Source organism: Nyctibius grandis, chromosome 5, assembly GCF_013368605.1.
Source record: "Nyctibius grandis isolate bNycGra1 chromosome 5, bNycGra1.pri, whole genome shotgun sequence".
Lineage (NCBI taxonomy): Eukaryota > Metazoa > Chordata > Aves > Nyctibiiformes > Nyctibiidae > Nyctibius > Nyctibius grandis.
In genome coordinates, this window is record NC_090662.1 from 42,631,475 (window position 1) to 42,649,376 (window position 17,902).

Genomic DNA, 17,902 nt, shown 5'->3' on the forward strand with positions numbered 1-17,902 from the left:
CCCAGGCACAGCATGGAGGTGTGGAGCCCCTTGGCTGGTCTACACACAAAGATGATACTGAAAACCCTCCAGTGAGGCAACGCAGTAGAAACTCGGGCAGCAATTCGGTGTGATCCTACTGTCCCACTCACACCGGCCTGTGTGACAACACCCATGCCCACCCAGCTACATGCTGCCTTGGTACAAGCAAAGTGCCCCATGTAGAGGTACTGCAGGTCCCTCCTAATTGCCTGCAGACCAGCTGCCTTCTGGGAATTCTTGTTTTACAAGTTTTAAAAAAACAAACCCTCCACCAAGCAGCTCTCCAGAGAGTCTGGCATGCTGTCAATCCTGAAATGTCCCCAGGCTTTTACTCCTGTCTGAAAGTGTGTGTGTGTGTAGATTAGTCTTCTATATTTCAAGTTTACAAGCACGCACATGCCTCACTTTTGACAAGTAAGTTAGTCACAGCTACATCAGTTGTCCTCCTCCCACGTAGATGCATAGGTACTCACAGAGTCAACACCTCCATCTGCAAAAAAAAGGTATTATAATGTTATACAAGATACACAGACACGTGTACGTGTACACAGCCACGGTGGACAGCCTATGCCTTTTCATTGTTCAGAAATAACCCATATCTTCCTAGGGAGACACCTGACCCGCACATGACATAATCCTCAACACATGCTTGGTACAACAAGCCCAACAGATATGGTTATGTAGAGGCTTATTAATAAAAGGCTTGAAGAACAGCAAAAATGCTGTTGCCTTAGCAAGTGAAACATGCGTTATATAGCATATGCCTGCTTATGCCAGGGCCCTTGGTCAGACGCAGATGCAGCTGTTGGTGCTTCATTCAGCAAAGTGAAGGATTCTGTACCTTCTGCATTATCAAACTGAACACTGGCCTTCCAGCTGCTGAAGAAAATTGAAGACTACACTGTGAAGGAAACTCAGAGATTTCTGAGGGCAGGACAGACGAAGGCAAATAGTTCCAAGGACAGACAATACAAAGAGTTTATTTTTTTCCCTTCTGGTTATGGTAGCCCCTGTAAAATTGCTTGTTAAAAAGGTTATTTCTTCTGTACACAATTCATGGTCCTCTGCTTGGCATGCTCTTGCACTGCCTTGCGATTTATGAACCGTTTTCATTTCAGACAATGAAATTTTGACATGTGACATGGGATGTATGGAACTGCTCTCAGCTGCCTTTGGGGCTGATTTTAAGCCAATCAGTCTGGAGTTTAGCTGTTGCTGAGAGTTTCGAATGGGTGCATCCTTTTCCTTGGCAATCCTTTTTATGCTATGTGATCTTTTTATGGGCATTAGCCGCTTGGGATGCACACAACTTCTGTTTATTATTTTTGGTAGCAACTGATATTTTCAAAGACGCTAAGAACCAGATCATTAGCTTTGAAGTAGTGGTATGAGTGACTGACATGCAAATCAGCCCTTAACATGGTTCATCCGCCTCTCTCAGGATTTCTCCAGCATTGGGAAGCCCCCAGGGGACACACAGCTACTGCATCTGCCTGAGTGTTGTCCCTCAGGCTGGGGCTGGCATTGTGGCATTCACTCTGAGGTGGCAGCGGCTCAGCACCGCTGGAACAGCCCCTGAGGCTGGTGACGTAATTTACAGCAACCACCAAGTTCCTTCATTTACAGCTAAGACATGGCCAGCATGACTCTGCAGCAGCATGGGAAGTGGCACAGGCAGCTGAACCATGTTCCCCCTCACCTCCTGTTGCTCACCATCTGTGTCCCTGGGCTCCATTGTGCTGCCCGCAAGATCAGGAGAGGGAGCAGCCAGTGTAAAATTTCAGAATTAGCCAAATATGCTCTGACAAACAACAGAATGGGACAGCTCTGTCCCATCCACCAAGCCACCTCTGTCCTTCTTCAGGAGGACACCTAATTCTGCTGCCTTTTGGAGCCCAGTGGGCTTCCTGAGCACGGCTACTGACCCCCACAGAGTCTGCGTGTCTTGTTACTTAATGTCTATGATTTTCAAATTTGGATGCACTGATTGTGAAGGATTTACACAGTTGACCTGATTTTCCAAATCAGTGAAAATTAACACTAGTATCCGCAGCAGTGGCAGCTTATGGACTTGAGATCACTTGTTTACCCACTGAGATACAGAAATCGCTCTTCTCTGTTTGATCAGAGATATCTCTGAGCACCTGGAACTTACTTAGCACCTGATAAATTATTTGCACTGTTTGCATCAGGCCTGAAGTTAGCAGTGCTAACAGAGAGCTCTTGCCCAAACACGTCAGTGTACAGTCGGATTTGGTGTGCCTCTTTACTGTGTGAACCCAGGCCATCTTCCCTTATAGTCCGAACTGTCAATGAACTTAATAAATGTAAATTTCTTAAACTAAATATTTCATGATTGGTGATATTATTACAGAATATCATGACATTAGAGTTTTTCAGTAGGGACCACAGTAAAAATAAGGAACTCAAACAGAAAAAGCATATTCTCCTGGGCTCCTGGTACAGATGAAATTTCACTTGAAGACTTTCAGAAGTCACCCAGAGGCAAGATGCCTTAGAAAGTGTGCAGATAAAGATTTTACATGGGAATACCATCATAGAATAGATGATGGGTGAAATTTTCTCTCTGATGGTAATGCCCCTTTTTCACAAGGGTTTTCTTAAGATAATTAGAGGTTTGCTTCTGTTTTAACTTCAAAGGGCTTTATAAGCTGAGGGAGGAGCTCAGGAGGCCTGGAAACATCCATATACATTAATTTCGTGATCTATAATCAGACATACCTGCTCCATATGAGAAGCTAGCAATTCTGTGAGTAAAAGAAAATGAGTTTTGAACAACTCAGCTCTTTGCCAGTAACCAGGTACAATGCTTATTTCATAAAGCATTTCGAACCCTACCCTAGGGAGGAGATGTACAGGCAGTTCTCCACTTTAGTGATTTTTCCTAACTCTAATGTTCTTTAAAGCCTGTCTCCCACCCAGGACCTTCTGAGAAAGGGCCCCAGTGTATCTGATACTCTCCCTTTTGTCATAGAAGAAGAGAGTCAGTGGGTGAAGCTGTAGCACTGCTGGACGTTGGCTCTGGTGGGACTCACTGGCCCCCCCAAGCATCAGAGGCAAGACACTCTCAGAGGGGCTTTTGTAAAGAAGAAGCCTCAAAGAGGACTTGTCTTGCCACAACAGCATTCGCATAGCCTCTGTCTTGGAGAGCTTGGGCTGTGCTAATGCCAACTCCTTTAAAAAATGTTTCCATCCTCATTCACTTGTTGTTTGGGGTCTGCTGCTGAGGGAACTCAGCAACGAAAATGAGGTGAATGAATTAAGCTTCATTAATAACAGATGATCCCCATTATCTGTAGAAAATAAGACCAAGTTGTCTCGCTGAAGCAGTAGATGCTGTTTAAATTACTCCTATAAGCAGTAGGGCTTAGAAAAGTGCAAGTAGTGCAGGCTATTCTACATTTTAATAGCATATCTTTGTGTGTAATTGGAAACTGGAAGGCAAAATGCACAGTGGAAACCCAAATTCTGCAGGGCACGCAGTAACGAAACGAAAACATTTTCTTCAGTGTTCAAGATATATGAGTTACCAGAATGAGATTTCTCAGTCTACCAGAAACGGTAAGAAATGAAGAAGTGGGGGAGGGAACCTATCTAGCTTCGAAAGAAAAAGAGATAAATGGAGAAATAGCCTCATGCTGTGGTAGAACGTGGTTTTGCATTGAGCAAGAGGCACATTTCCTTTAGACTTTTATGGGAGCCAAACCTTCCTTCTCATCAGAGCTGCATGTGCTGGGCCCGTGACCACATGTCCTCTACCCATGTAGCTGTAGCTCATGCTCAGATTAATATTCTGCTTGGGAGCAGCTAGGCTCGGGATCTCTCTTACCAGAGGGGAGATAACCTGTAGCGTAACCCATGTCCCATCATTGTATGGGAAGGCTCCAAGTCCCCATGGAGGAGTAAAACAGGCTTGGACCTTCATAGACCCCCAGACCTCAGCCACCGTAACTCCTTCATTAAGAGTATAGATGGTGGCCATGGGAGTCTAGGTTTCAAAACCACGTTAGATTTATGTTTAACAGGCAGTAAATTCATAGTTGTATAATGGGCACACGGTGCTAGGAAAAGCTGAGAAAGATGCAGCTCAGTCTGAGAGAACCAGCCTGTACGACAAGGGTGATGTGTGTCAGTGACTCACCTGTTGGTGCTGGGAGAATGAACCTACCCTCTGGATAAGGACTGAGAGAGAAATTGTAGATTCTTCCCCCATGCATTATTTATGAAGATGGATGCACAGAAAATGCTGCAACACTGGAAAGCAAGTGTAAGATACCGTGTGCGAAGAGAATAGCTGAAAGAGCAATGTCTGGAGGGAAAAGGACTTGGGAAAAGTAAAGAAGGGGAAAGTAAAGGCAAGAATTGATAAAGTTGTGGTAGTAAAAGTTTTTTAAGTTTCTGAAATATTAATAGTGACCATTTTCATAATAGCTTTTTACATTTATCAAATAGATGAATAAAAGAAGTGACCAACGAGTATGTCAATAAAGACTGATAAAGTAAATGATTAAGGAGAACACTTACAGATGTATTTTTCTATATATTTACTTGAATAACTACAGATATAGCAACCAAACTTAGTGACAAGACAAAGAGATAATATGATGTGATTATGTTCTCTCTCTCTGTAAGGTATCCTGAGGCTAGCTGTGGTTTCCTGACAACTGCATTGTTATTTTCATTACATGATGTGATAACCTGGATACTACCAAACTATCTTTTTCCTCTGGAAGGACTATCCTGATGAAATACAATTCTTTTGCCTCTTTACTATCAACAAGTTTGAAATTTTACAGGGTGTGTTTTCCAAATCCCCGCTCCTACAAGTTAAGTCAGACTAATGTAACTAAAATACATTGCAGCAACTATGAATACAGAAACATTTGTGTATTTCTCACCACTTCTTAACTAATGCAAGAATTTTTTACATTGCTTATGACTAATTGTTGTTGTGTCAAAAACAGTAGACAGGAAAATTGATATTTCTTCCAAACATATCATTATAGTCACTAAAGTAATGACAAATACATCAGATATTTTTAGGTCATCAGTTTTTTTGTCAGGGAAAATAGTAACCTTTTTGAATAAACTGGAAATCATTATTGCTTCCACTGGGATACACACTGAATGCACTAATTATGGTGAATTCATTTGGTACTGACAAAGTTACAACGAAGTAATTTCATGGAAGCTCCATTATAAATTGTAGTAGGTCAGGCTGTCCTCAGGCCAGAAACTTGTCTTTTGGCTGTGCCAGGCTGTCTGTCCCTTGATGGGGTGCCAGAGGGAGAACAAACTGAGCTGAGGGGGTGTAAATCCCATCCCCCAGCAACCCCCTGGGATTGCCCTCCTGGCTCCCATGCCCTTGGGCCCCATGGCAGGAGAAGGAAGGGCACCCTGGGGCAGGGGTGAGGCTGGGGGCAGCTCCAGCCCTGCTGCAGGGCTTTGGGGCGTTTTCAGGAGCAGCACTGCACGCACAGGAACGCTCAGGGACAGTCTTTCCAAAATAACTTCATGTACAGGCACATCCTCAGGAAATTAATCTGCATTAACTAGAGGCAAGTGTGTAAAATACCTCATTAAACCACAGCAGACTGTGGCACACAGATGTTCACTAGACTTTCAATGAACAAAATTAAGGCTATCTATCTCACTTCCAGCAAGGAGAGTCTCAGTGCAGTCTGAGAAATGCGGATATCAGTATGGTGCTTGATTCCTCCTTCATGTTCTTCAGCCACAATGTCAGCTTCAGGCTCTCCTGCTCTGACATGTCCTGGTGACATGCTGCCACCACTGTTTGTAGGACTGAGCAATGAGTCCTACCAGGGAACTGCTCTAGGTGGAAAACAAAACCTTCCCTCTTTTCATGCAGGCTTACTTTTATTCTGAATCAATTAACTGATATAATTTTACCACATGGCCCTAAGAGCAGCTGGGGAGGTACAGCTGAGAAGGGGATGGGGAGCAGGAGTGGGTGGCTGAAGTCTGATGGAAATGTTTGAGCCAGTATTACCACAGATAATGGCAGTTGGCTATCATCACTTGCCTGTTAGCATCTTCTCCCTCAGAGTGGCTTTGTGACGATCTGTGCTTTGGAGATGCCAAAATGCTCAGGTACTGTTGTAGTATGGACACTGGACCTAATTTATGCAGTGAGAAACATCCACTGAAGCAACAGCCTTGATGCCTTCTCATAACTATGGCTCGCAGAACCACCAAAAAAAGACTTCCCTTTTTTTTTTTAATGTGGAAATTCCCTAGTGGGAAGGGCAGGGCAGGGCAGGGCAGGGCAGGGAAGGGAAGGGCAGGGAAGGGAAGGGGAAGTCCTTACCTAACACCACCCTCCACTTTCCCTGGGTGTTAAGAGGATCATCTGCACAAACACACCTGATTTGCCAGGAGTAGAGTTACCACTGCAATAATTTCCCTACTTGAGTCCTCCTCATCATTATTCTAGTCACAACATCCTGAGGTGACTACTATGTGAAATAACCCAGATGAGAATCAGTAATGTTGTCAGTAAAAAGCAGCTGAATGTTCAAAACTAGCAATATTTAATGATATATTAAATTTCCAAAGACAGTCTTAGGAGAAACAACATTTTCTGTTATTCTCCATAAATGAAAATATTTTTTTGCTTTTTATCGATTATTTTTATATTCTAAACTAGTAAATACTTGCCTGATCTAGAGCAATAACCTTTTTTTTAAGCAGAAAGCATTAAAAATATAAATCAATTGGGCTCATTATTTATTTAGAATAAATATCTTGGTATTCACTGAAAACAATGTTTATCTCAGATGTTTACTTAAGTCATATCACAGCCTTATACTTTATCACTTTCAAAGCTTAATGGGCTGAGATGAGGTTAACAACTATTGCTGAACTTTGTCCATTAACTAAAAGGCAATTTGGGAACAATAAAAGCTATAATATATGTTAAAAAATCATGGAACATGTGGAATGACTTGTCTGTTAAAAAAAAAAAAAAAAAAATCAATTGAGCTGTAAAAAGAGGAAAATGTCTCCAAAGTCAAATTATCTGAAAATCAACATGCCTGTGTAAATCATTCCACAGATGCAACCCACTAGCATGAATATATCAGCCTGTTCTCCAAATGTATCATGGATCTAAACTCAGTGTTATTTTCCTGAAGGCACTGGGTTTCTAAACAAAATGGTCGTAACCAAAGTATTTATGTTTGCTTACTTTTTTTAGACCAAAGATTCGCCTCACAGAATGGTTCCCATTGCAGGGCAGGAGAGTGATCAGAAAATTAGGATGGATTTCACTAGAGTAGACAGAATTAAACTGAGCTACTGATTCAGCTTAATTTAGCAGAAGGAGAATTACATTTTTAAATAATGAAATGTATTGCAAATTGATTAATGCTTGCTTCCCTGAAGCTCTCTTTCTTTTATCTCAGTTCAATATTTGGAAGCTCAGGACTGGATTTTTCTTTCTCTCCCATTGAAGTAAAAGGTCCATATTAAAGATTTCCTTTTGTGATCACCAAACTGTTGTGTTTTGCAAACCCATCTTCTCTACTGCATTAGCCACTGTACTTCTATGGCCATTGGAGACCAGAGGAGCTTTCCCACCACCAGACCTAGCATAAAACCTCTAAATTCTTCATCCAGCATTGGGCCCTGGGAGCCCTGTTGCCTCACTTCTGTGGGCACAGCGGCATGCCCAGGGGATCCTGCAGAGTACAGTATCTGGGTACCACAGAACGGTGCAAAGCTCTTCGAAAGGCAACCTAGCAATTTTTTGGTTTGTTTTGTTTTTACACAAAACTGCCTGTGAATTTGTGTTTCATAGGCTCAGACAGGATGGCTGTGTTCCCAGAAAAATAAGCCTATCTGCATCAGTCGGCACTCAGATCCAAGAGGCGTTGCAAAAGGATCAGCATCAACATATGAAAGGCAGGTATCAACTCAGACACCTTTAAATATGTGAATAATCCCAACTTCAACATTCCTTTGATGCACCAGATTCAGACAGCTAATGGGGAAGAACTTCTGCGCACTGCTTGGAGCTGTTTCAAGACTTTCAGAAGTGAAACCTGAGGAGACTTACACTCTTATATGCTCCTCGTGGCTTCTGAAGATGCTACAGTCATACTGGGAAATGATAATACAAAATCAGTAGGAAAGATAGCTCTAGATCACTTTCTGTGGTGTACGAAGATTGCCCTACAGAGCTTTGCAGCTGCACACCACCAGTTCTTGCCGTTTGCTGAACCTACCCTTCACACACAGGTCTGTGCCATTCCAGTGGGGACCAGGCTTTTGGTCTTCTGTCCAGAGCTATGTATGGGTTAAAAGGCAACCAAGAAATACAAACTTATTGCCAGTAGGCTGAAATCCACTGTGCAAGGATCGGTACCTCAGCTGGAGGTCATCAGTATGTGTTTTACTTCCTATAATCATGCGCCTTTGTAGCTTCAGAAAGGCACTGTATTAGAGAAGAACATCTGGATGAAACCTTGGCACTGCTGAAGTCAACGAGAGCTTTAACTGTGATTTCCTAGGTCTTTATTCACAACTCTGCTTCATTTGTTTGAGGTCAGCCAAAAGGGCATGGCAGTTTTATGCTTACATGGTAACATGAAGAGAATGACAAGGCTGAAAAGCTTAATGATAGTTAATTCAAGAGCACTTTTAAGGCTGAGCAAAAGACAGTATTTAGAGATATAAGTGGATGGATTAATTTCTTGAAAGAGACAGAATTATTACTGTATCAGAAGAAGTGTATTTTGAAATAGTTTTTCAGAAAATGTCTGCTCTGAGACAAAAAGAACATTTATATGTTGTCCTTAAGCTTTTATATGTTTTATATTATAAACCTGCTTGCCACGTTAATTTTCTTGTGATTACATTTAGTGACTTCTCTTTTTTGTACCATGAATAATAAACGCTCCCAACATTCTTCATACTTTTGCTGGACAGTTCAAAGCCTTTTTACTGTGTGTGGCTGAAAATATATATTTTTTAACACTGCTTGCTCAGTGACTGGTGTCCCATTATACAGCGGGGTTGTGACCTACAATTTATCATCCCAGGCACTGCCTTTGCACAGCAAACGAAAATTACTGAGTTTCCTGACACTCATGAGGGACTGCAGAGATGTGTATGCATGTGTGGCCTCCTTTTGTATGTACAACCTCCATTTTAAAGAGAGGAGACATACATGTGGCCAGATCTGCTGAAAGTATAGAAAGGGTGACTGGCACAGCCAGTGTCAGACTGGAAGTCCCAAGTCCTCAGTCTTTACCTAACAACTAGAATGTAACCTGCCCTGTAGCGATGGGGCTGTATTTCTCTGGATAGACGTAGCAATTGGAAATAATTACATAAAGTGTCTAAGGACCATGTTCTCATCAGGTTAAACGCAGCCAAATAGAGACTCGCTTCAGTGGGGGGACTCTGCATCTGTGCCATCAGAGGATACTGCCTTTGCCACATTGCACATTTCGCTGAAATACAGCTCCCGAATCGATTTAGCTGAGTGTTATATGTAAAAAGACATGTGATTTTGGCTTTGCTAGCTAGCTGCAAGAACAGTGCCACCAATCATAATAAAAGAACTGTCTCACTCAGCTTAAAGATGCCATTGTATTTTCTCTCCATCGCTGTGGAGAGCAGAGTGAAAACAGGAAGGCCTGAAGCCCAAAAAGGCACTGAGGCAGCAAGAAGAATAAGTCTCTCTCCTAGAGGTAAATGAGCAGTGTAAATCGCACCTTTTCAGTTTATTAAGTACTAATTAAGGGTTGTAAGCCTGGCATTCTTCTACCAGGAGTGTGGTGCTAGGGAAGCAGCCACCCGTGTGTTTGGAGGTTGATTGTTATCCTGTGATTATACAGAATCCAAGCATGGCTTTTTCTTTTTTGGGTAATGCTGTCATTTGAATAATAGATCATCAGCATGCCTCCCTGCAGTGATCCATTATTCACAAGTGGTTATCGTCCAGGAAAGATGTGGAACTGCTTCAGAGAGCTCACGTGATGCCCAGGCCTGTGCGCTGGGAGCCTCATGAAGGTCTGACTGACCTCAGGAGATGGAAGAAATGGTCCCTGGCCATCCCCCAGAAGAGGTGGGAATGAGCTGATCATTGGTATGTTTAGGCAGGATATTCCTGACTCCTAACAGAGCCATCGCCACTGAATATACTATAAATCTCGATGCAGCTCCAGGTGAAAAATACACGTACCCTGAAACCCTACTCTGTGAGGAAGGTTTCTTCTGCAGAAGGTTTCTTCTGATTTTTCTTCTGCAGAGAAGCAGTGAGCTACAGCACGTCTGCAACCTGGCTGCCACCAAGTCTCTTACTGCTATCAAAGCAAGGGGGGAGTTTAAGACAGGAACCATAAGAGGACAGCAAGGTAGCTGTGTAGGTGGTTTCAGGGAGCATCCTAAAAGAAGGGAAGTACCTGTGAAGGACCTGGTTTGAAAGTTAGTGACAGAGGTTAACATCATGGGCCAAGATGAAGCAGAAGGTCCCCTTCTGATACCTAATGTGAGAGGAAAGTTGGTCAGGGAGTGAGGAACAGTAGAGATAGGGAAGTGGAATAACCGCTGAGGAGCTGCACCAGTGAGGACAAGCACCTGTGCTGGGGAAGAGGGAGGGAAGGTGGGTGCCATTGAGGAGACCAGCAAGGAGAGTGCTCTCAGCACCCCTGCTCTGCCTGGGTATCAGACTGGGTTTGCTGAGGCCAAAGAGAAGCACACTATGGAGCCTGAGATTTGAGATGATGAAAATCCAAACAGGAGTTTCATCTAAGAGTCCAGCTTAGCTGTCTGGAGCCAATATAATCGTGCACTAAAATGTTTTCCTCCCACACTCCAGCCAGAAGAAATAGTAACTTAGCCAAAGATTTTTTAGTGGCAGTGGAGCAAATCTGAGATCAAGGGTGGTGAATTGGGTCATGCACCATATGATCTGCAAGCTTCAAATGCAGAAACTGACTTATGCTTCACTATTCTCACTGTGCCTTGCTTTGTGCACTTGCTTTGTGTTGCTCTACAAAGGCAGATCAATTTAAAAAATAATTTACCCATACTCTGTGGATGTTTACAGTGAATTTCTCCCAGACAGGGAAAGAAACATGAGGAAGGTTCCTGCTAAATCCCATACCAGCTAAACCCCAGCTATCCGAGCATCTTCAGCGTAATTCCAAATAATCCACTCGACTGAACTACAGATAAATAGAAGAAAGGTTAGGCTTACATCAGTAAGTGTTTCTTTCAGTGTTTTAAATATTTTGCTTTCCCTTCCTAAAGTTGCATTAATAAATGCTAAAATTATTCCTTCTTTTGTGACTTATGGCAACTGTTGTATGACAGGATTTTCAGTTTACTGGCAAAACCATTCAAAAAAATGCAGGAACGCACCCCCTGTTCATTTTTAAGACATTTCAAAGCTGAAAGCATTTGGAAAAAAAAAAGTTTGAGGACAGATGAAATTGGCTCATAGTTTTATGCTTGCATAATAACAGAACGAGTCCAGAGGAGGGCCACGAAGATGATCAGAGGGCTGGAGCACCTCTCCTATGAAGACAGGCTGAGAGAGTTGGGGCTCTTCAGCCTAGAGAATAGAAGGCTCCGGGGAGACCTTCTAGCAGCCTTCCAGTATCTGAGGGGGGCCTACAGGAAAGCAGGAGAGGGACTTTTTATAAAGGCATGTAGTGACAGGACGAGGGGGAATGGTTTTAAACTGAAAGAGGGTAGATTTAGATTAGATATTAGGAAGAAATTCTTTACTGTGAGGGTAGTGAGACACTGGAACAGGTTGCCCAGAGAAGCTGTGGATGTCCCCTCCCTGGCCGTGTTTAAGTCCAGGTTGGATGTGGCTTTGAGCAACCTGGTCTAGTGGAAAGGTGTCCCTACCTGTGGCAGGGGGGTTGGAACTAGAGGATCTTTAAGGTCCCTTCCAATCGAAACCGTTCTATGATTCTATGAAAGAGAATGGTTAGGCTGAAAAGCTTAACAACAGTTAATTTAGGATCATCATTTAGCCAAAGTATAAGGTAGTATTTAGAGATAAAAGGCGATGGAAATTTTCAGAAAAGGTATTTTCTGGGAAAATAAGACTAGGAAATGCAAAACCGCAGTGTGCACTTCCCTGTACAGTTGAACTGCAAAAATACATCTCTCTGACATTGCAGACCCCAAGGCAGCATCTGCATAGTTCTATATTAGCTTTATAATTAACCAGGTAATAGTGGTGGACATCATCATAAAGTTGCTCTTTGGGTTGACTACATCTAAGCTGGTATGTGTAAAACCGTATCAGGTAGCACAAATAGGGGAGGGTGTAATTTCAGAGAGATCCCTCCCCAGGTGGCATTCCTTAATATTACAACCAACTTGCTTAATTATGCAAATGCTACTGAGAGTATTAAAGGAAAAGCTGGAATCTATAATAGTGTGGACCTCCTTGACTATATTCTGGATACATCCAACTGTTCAGCTGTAATGCTTTTAAGACTATTTGCTGTAGCAGTAACTTTGTGCCAATTGTATTCTGCACACAGGAATTACTGAGTCTTGCTGATTTTGAAAGATATTATCCTGTTTTTGGCAATCATATTTTGAACTAGGTACATAAATAATTAGTCCATAGATATGTATTTACTCTAATAAGACATTAGTTCTAGAATGATTTCTCCTAAAATGTGTGGAAACAAAACTTCAAATTTTGACTTAAAAATAATATAAATGAAATAAACCTGGGGACCACATACAATTTTTTCATAAATTTTCATTCAAAAAATGTTTTCACCTCAGTTTACAAAAAAGCAACCAAATAAATAATGTCTAGACAACAAATCCCCAATCCCACATTATTATTATTAATATGCTGGCTAGAATACAAATAAATAAGTATAAAGAACCCCAAACATTGTAAAAATTGTCTTTGCATCTCACATCTGTGGGGCAGATGGCTTACCTGGAATGCAAAATATAAGCAACATCAATTTAAGTCTAAACTATTTTAAGGTGTTTAGGCGGAGGGTTTGATCCAAACCCATCTTCCATCATCACACACACCTGAATGTAAAAAAGATTTACTCGGGAGAAAATCACGTACTTTGATCTCTCACTCCACAGGTTTTTTTAAGACTTCTCTCATAATGAAAGGTGCCTGCATAGTTCATCTCTTTATCTGATGTATCAATATACCATGGGATACAGAAACAAATTACATCATCACTAACAGATTTTTGCAACTGGATGATTATAAATTTACCTTATAGAAGAGATTTACCTCTGGGATAGTGTTTGAATTTCCACTACTGCTTTGGCACCTTGCATCAGGAGGAGAGAAGGAAGAGTGTGATCAGGAGAAAGCCCAAGCAAAGCTGCTGATGGCAGCAAAGGCAGATGGAGAAATTTGTGTTACATTGGAGTGAACTAGCCCTTCAGCAAGAAAGGGAGTTAATTACTGCATACACATACACAGTGACTAATGGAAGATAATTTGGAATGAAGATGAATTGTTTCCTCAATATGTCATATTTGCTGGCCACAGACAGCCTGCCCGGCTGCCACAGTCCTGTGGGAGCCCTGCCAAACAGCCTCTTAGGACCATGTGAAAAACTGGGAGATTATCCCTCCATGTGCCCCTTATGGTGACTTCCAAATATTTTAGCTTAAACTATGTCTATGTCACTGCATCTAGCTAAGACTGTCCCTGAGGCTGTCCCATACTATGAAGCTCTCCATTTCCCTAGGCAGAAAGCTTTTGGATTGGAGGGGTCTGGGAAAATGGAAAAGCTGGCAAATAAATGAGAAAGATAATGTCTAGAGAAGTTAAGTATTCATTCTGTAGGGATCACTTTTCTTTAAGGAGACTGGGATTTAGTGAAGCTGCCATTCTGAAACATCTGCCTCCACCTCAGCAGGGTCCCCGCCTGAGCCTGCTGGGTGATGTGTGGCACCAGGGAGGCATCTTTCAGACTCACATTCATCACAATTAGCACTAAAAATGACTCATCTCCAGAGCCTTGGTTTCCCCGATGACTTGCATCAGTCCTGCACTTGCAGGTTTCTTCTCACTCCAGTGAAACTACTCACTGTCTATACGGTGATCTCAGAGGAAAGGAGAATCAGGCCATGTCTCTATCCTATAAAAACACGCTCATCGTGGAGGAAGAGGCATCTGCTAGGGCTTAAATTGTCCTTACAGGACTAGGAGCTGTTTCTTAGAGAAATGAGCAGTCTTCTCAAAGGAATGTCAGAGCTTGGAGTCTCGACCAGACAGATTGCTAATGATAGCTTGCGTTAAAAGTACAGCAGCAAAGAAGTTGAACACACATTCCATAAGCTTAAGCACTTGGAAACTTTTCATTATTTTTTAAACAAAACTCCTCACAGTCTGGATGTCTTGGAGATCTCTGATATTTACAGAATCATCCAGCTCTCTGCAGGCAGCTGACCAAAATTTGCCCAGGTCTTTATTAATTGATGCTTGCAAGTGACTCTTTGGTCCTGGCAGCATAATTCCCCAGAAACATTTGGATGCATCACAAAAATTATCAAGAACTGCATCCTTGCCTGTAATCCCATTTGAAAGACTAAGTAATAAATGGACGCGTAGCCTGGCTTATCCTGTTGCTTTTGGAGCTGGTTCTTGCAGTTAAGGAATGGCTTGGTGGAAGATTGCTTGAATTCTCAGTTCAGGTGTTGTATCTACATTTGTTGTTGCCACCTATTTGCTTGTAATAAGCACTGCATTAGTTTTCACAGTACAAGATTTGAAATCCTACTCATGCACTGAAAATGTAAAAACTAAAGAAAAATAAGAAGCAGCAGCAAAGATGGCAGGAACTTAGAGGGACAGATCCTCCCAACTGCTAGTGTTATTTTAGATGTCCTTGGTGATCCAGTAATTCCTTGTTTCACTTGTCTACAGAGATCTATGAAGAATTACTAAATTAATGCACATGATATCCATCAAAATAGGATTTTTTATGAATGTCATATATTAATACCTCTGATATAATAGCACAGTTGCAGAATGTAATTTAGTAGCTCTATCAGCAGGAGTCTACATTTGTCAGATCATCATTACATCAAAATTGGCTTTACATGTGCATCTTGGATAATCACGTAGGCCAGGTTCTTGCATATATTCAAACAACAAATACAGCCTTCCTGTAGAAATGATCCTACTGACTTTTTTAATGTGCTCCAAGAGTTAAGATGATACAGAGCACCTAGTTAAGGTTATACAAATATCTGGCCCTAAGCACTATGTAGTGCTCTCGGTTGCCTAGATAAGATGGAAGAGAGTGAAAGCACGCTGAGGTAATACTGATGCAAATACTTCCTTAGCCCAAATTACCATGGGTCCCCTCACAAGAGCTATGAGAGAAAAATGTAAGGATAAGGAGATTAGAGCAAGAAAAGAGGCATGTAGCAGTGAAGAGATCAGTAATCCATAGTTCTGATTAGGAGTTCTTACAAATTAAGACTTGTAAATTGAAGCTTCTAACTGTGCTACTGGTGGAGCTGTTTGATCTGTATCCAAATGTACTGCTGCTGCAGTAAGACATGGCCTTTCAATGAAGTGAGTGGTTTGATGATAGCTTCAGTAAGTTTAATGTCGCAACGAAAAGTTACTGCTTTTTGGTGTCATTTGTTACTTATGACTATTAATGAATCACATGCATAAGTCTGTCTATACTTACTAGGCCTCATAGAACAACACTATAAACCTTTCCCATGTAGTGGTAAAGATACGTTACTTCGACATGTAATTTAATTAGCACTTTAAGTAATGTAAGGTTTTCTGCTGAATGAATTTGGATGCCTGTCTTATGGTTTAATACCATACACATGCAGTGCCAAATTCTGCTCTCGGGTTTATAACTTCAAGCTTGCTGGCACTTACTGCATCTTACTGAAATGAGCCACCTAATTAAGTAAAGTATATATTCACCCTGATTTACTTTCCAGTCAACAGAGATTTTTCAGTGGACTAATTAGCCAACTGGAAGATGCCTATGTCTCTTATTGATGACAGAGCATGCCCAGCATGCGCAGACACTGAAATGTGTGAGATGAATCTGAGCCATTGACATAAAATGTCCTTATATGCCTCAGGATAGACCTCAGCCCTTAATATTTTGAACTGTTTACTTGCAGAATACTCATATATTCAACAAATTAACTCACATAATGTTCAATAAAACTGTTAAAAATATAGTATTTTTCTTGTGAAAACAGAAAAAAGCCCACAACAATAGATCAAAGTTAGGGGTTTTTTTTCTCACGCTGCTCCCCATGCTGCTGGTGGTGGTCAGAGCTTGGTATACAGATACTTCTTTCTTCTTTTTACCTACTTCTTATAAATCTAAATTAAAAGTTAAAATAATTTGGGGACTTTTTAAACTCGAGGGGAGAATGCATACTATTTTATCTCAGAAAGCAATGTCAGGAACCAGGCCTTAGTATGAAAAACTTGAGTGTGCTCCTTCAAGGAAAGATGTCAGCATCGCATCAAAGGTCACTTAATAGTGCACCTAAAAGTAACATTTTGGACTGAAACCTGATGGACAGGGAAAATCAAAACCAGAAGGAATAAAAGAAATGCAGCTTGTGTTGGAATCTTCCATGAAAAGGTACCACGCAAAGGATGATACTGCAGGCAAACAAAATTAATTCTTAACTGATCGGTAAACAGGACCGATGCACTGCATGGATGTAGTACTCTGATGCTCTCTGCTTCTTGTCCTCTCTTGTGATTGACAAGATGGCAATTAAGATATAGTGAGGTTTGTGTTTTGTGATGTAGGTTTGCCTTGATGAAAAGCTAGATTGCAGTTGCCAGTAGAAACTTCCAGTCACCATTTTTCAAGTGTCTTCTGCCATTTCCTCTCTAGGGTGGGTTACGTTTGGCAACCCAGAAGCGAACAGATCTATGCTAGTCTAACACCTCTAAATAAACCAGTCTCAGGTTGTGAGTGAAGTTGATTCATATCACAGAATCACAGAATCGCAGAATGTTAGGGATTCGAAGGGACCTCGAAAGATCATCTAGTCCAATCCCCCTGCCGGAGCAGGATTACCTAGACCATATCACACAGGAACGCGTCCAGGCAGGTTTTGAATGTCTCCAGAGAAGGAGACTCCACAACCTCTCTGGGCAGCCTGTTCCAGTGTTCAGTCACCCTCACTGTAAAGAAGTTTTTTCTCAAATTTAAGTGGAACCTCCTGTGTTCCAGCTTGCACCCGTTGCCCCTTGTCCTGTCAAGGGATGTCACTGAGAAGAGCCTGGCTCCATCCTCATGACACTTGCCCTTTACATATATATAAACATTAATGAGGTCACCCCTCAGTCTCCTCTTCTCCAAGCTAAAGAGACCCAGCTCCCTCAGCCTCTCCTCATAAGGGAGATGTTCCACCCCCTTAATCATCTTTGTGGCTCTGCGCTGGACTTTCTCTAGCAGTTCCCTGTCCTTCTTGAACTGAGGGGCCCAGAACTGGACACAATACTCCAGATGTGGCCTCACCAGGGCAGAGTAGAGGGGGAGGAGAACCTCTCTTGACCTGCTAACCACACCCCTTCTAATACACCCCAGGATGCCATTGGCCTTCTTGGCCACAAGGGCACATTGCTGGCTCATGGTCATCCTGCTGTCCACTAGGACCCCCAGGTCCCTTTCCCCTACGCTGCTCTCCAACAGGTCTGTCCCCAACTTGTACTCATACATGGGGTTGTTCTTGCCCAGATGCAGGACTCTACACTTGCCCTTGTTATATTTCATTAAATTTCTCCCCGCCCAACTCTCCAGCCTGTCTAGGTCTCTCTGAATGGCTGCGCAGCCTTCCGGTGTGCACTCCTCCCAGTTTT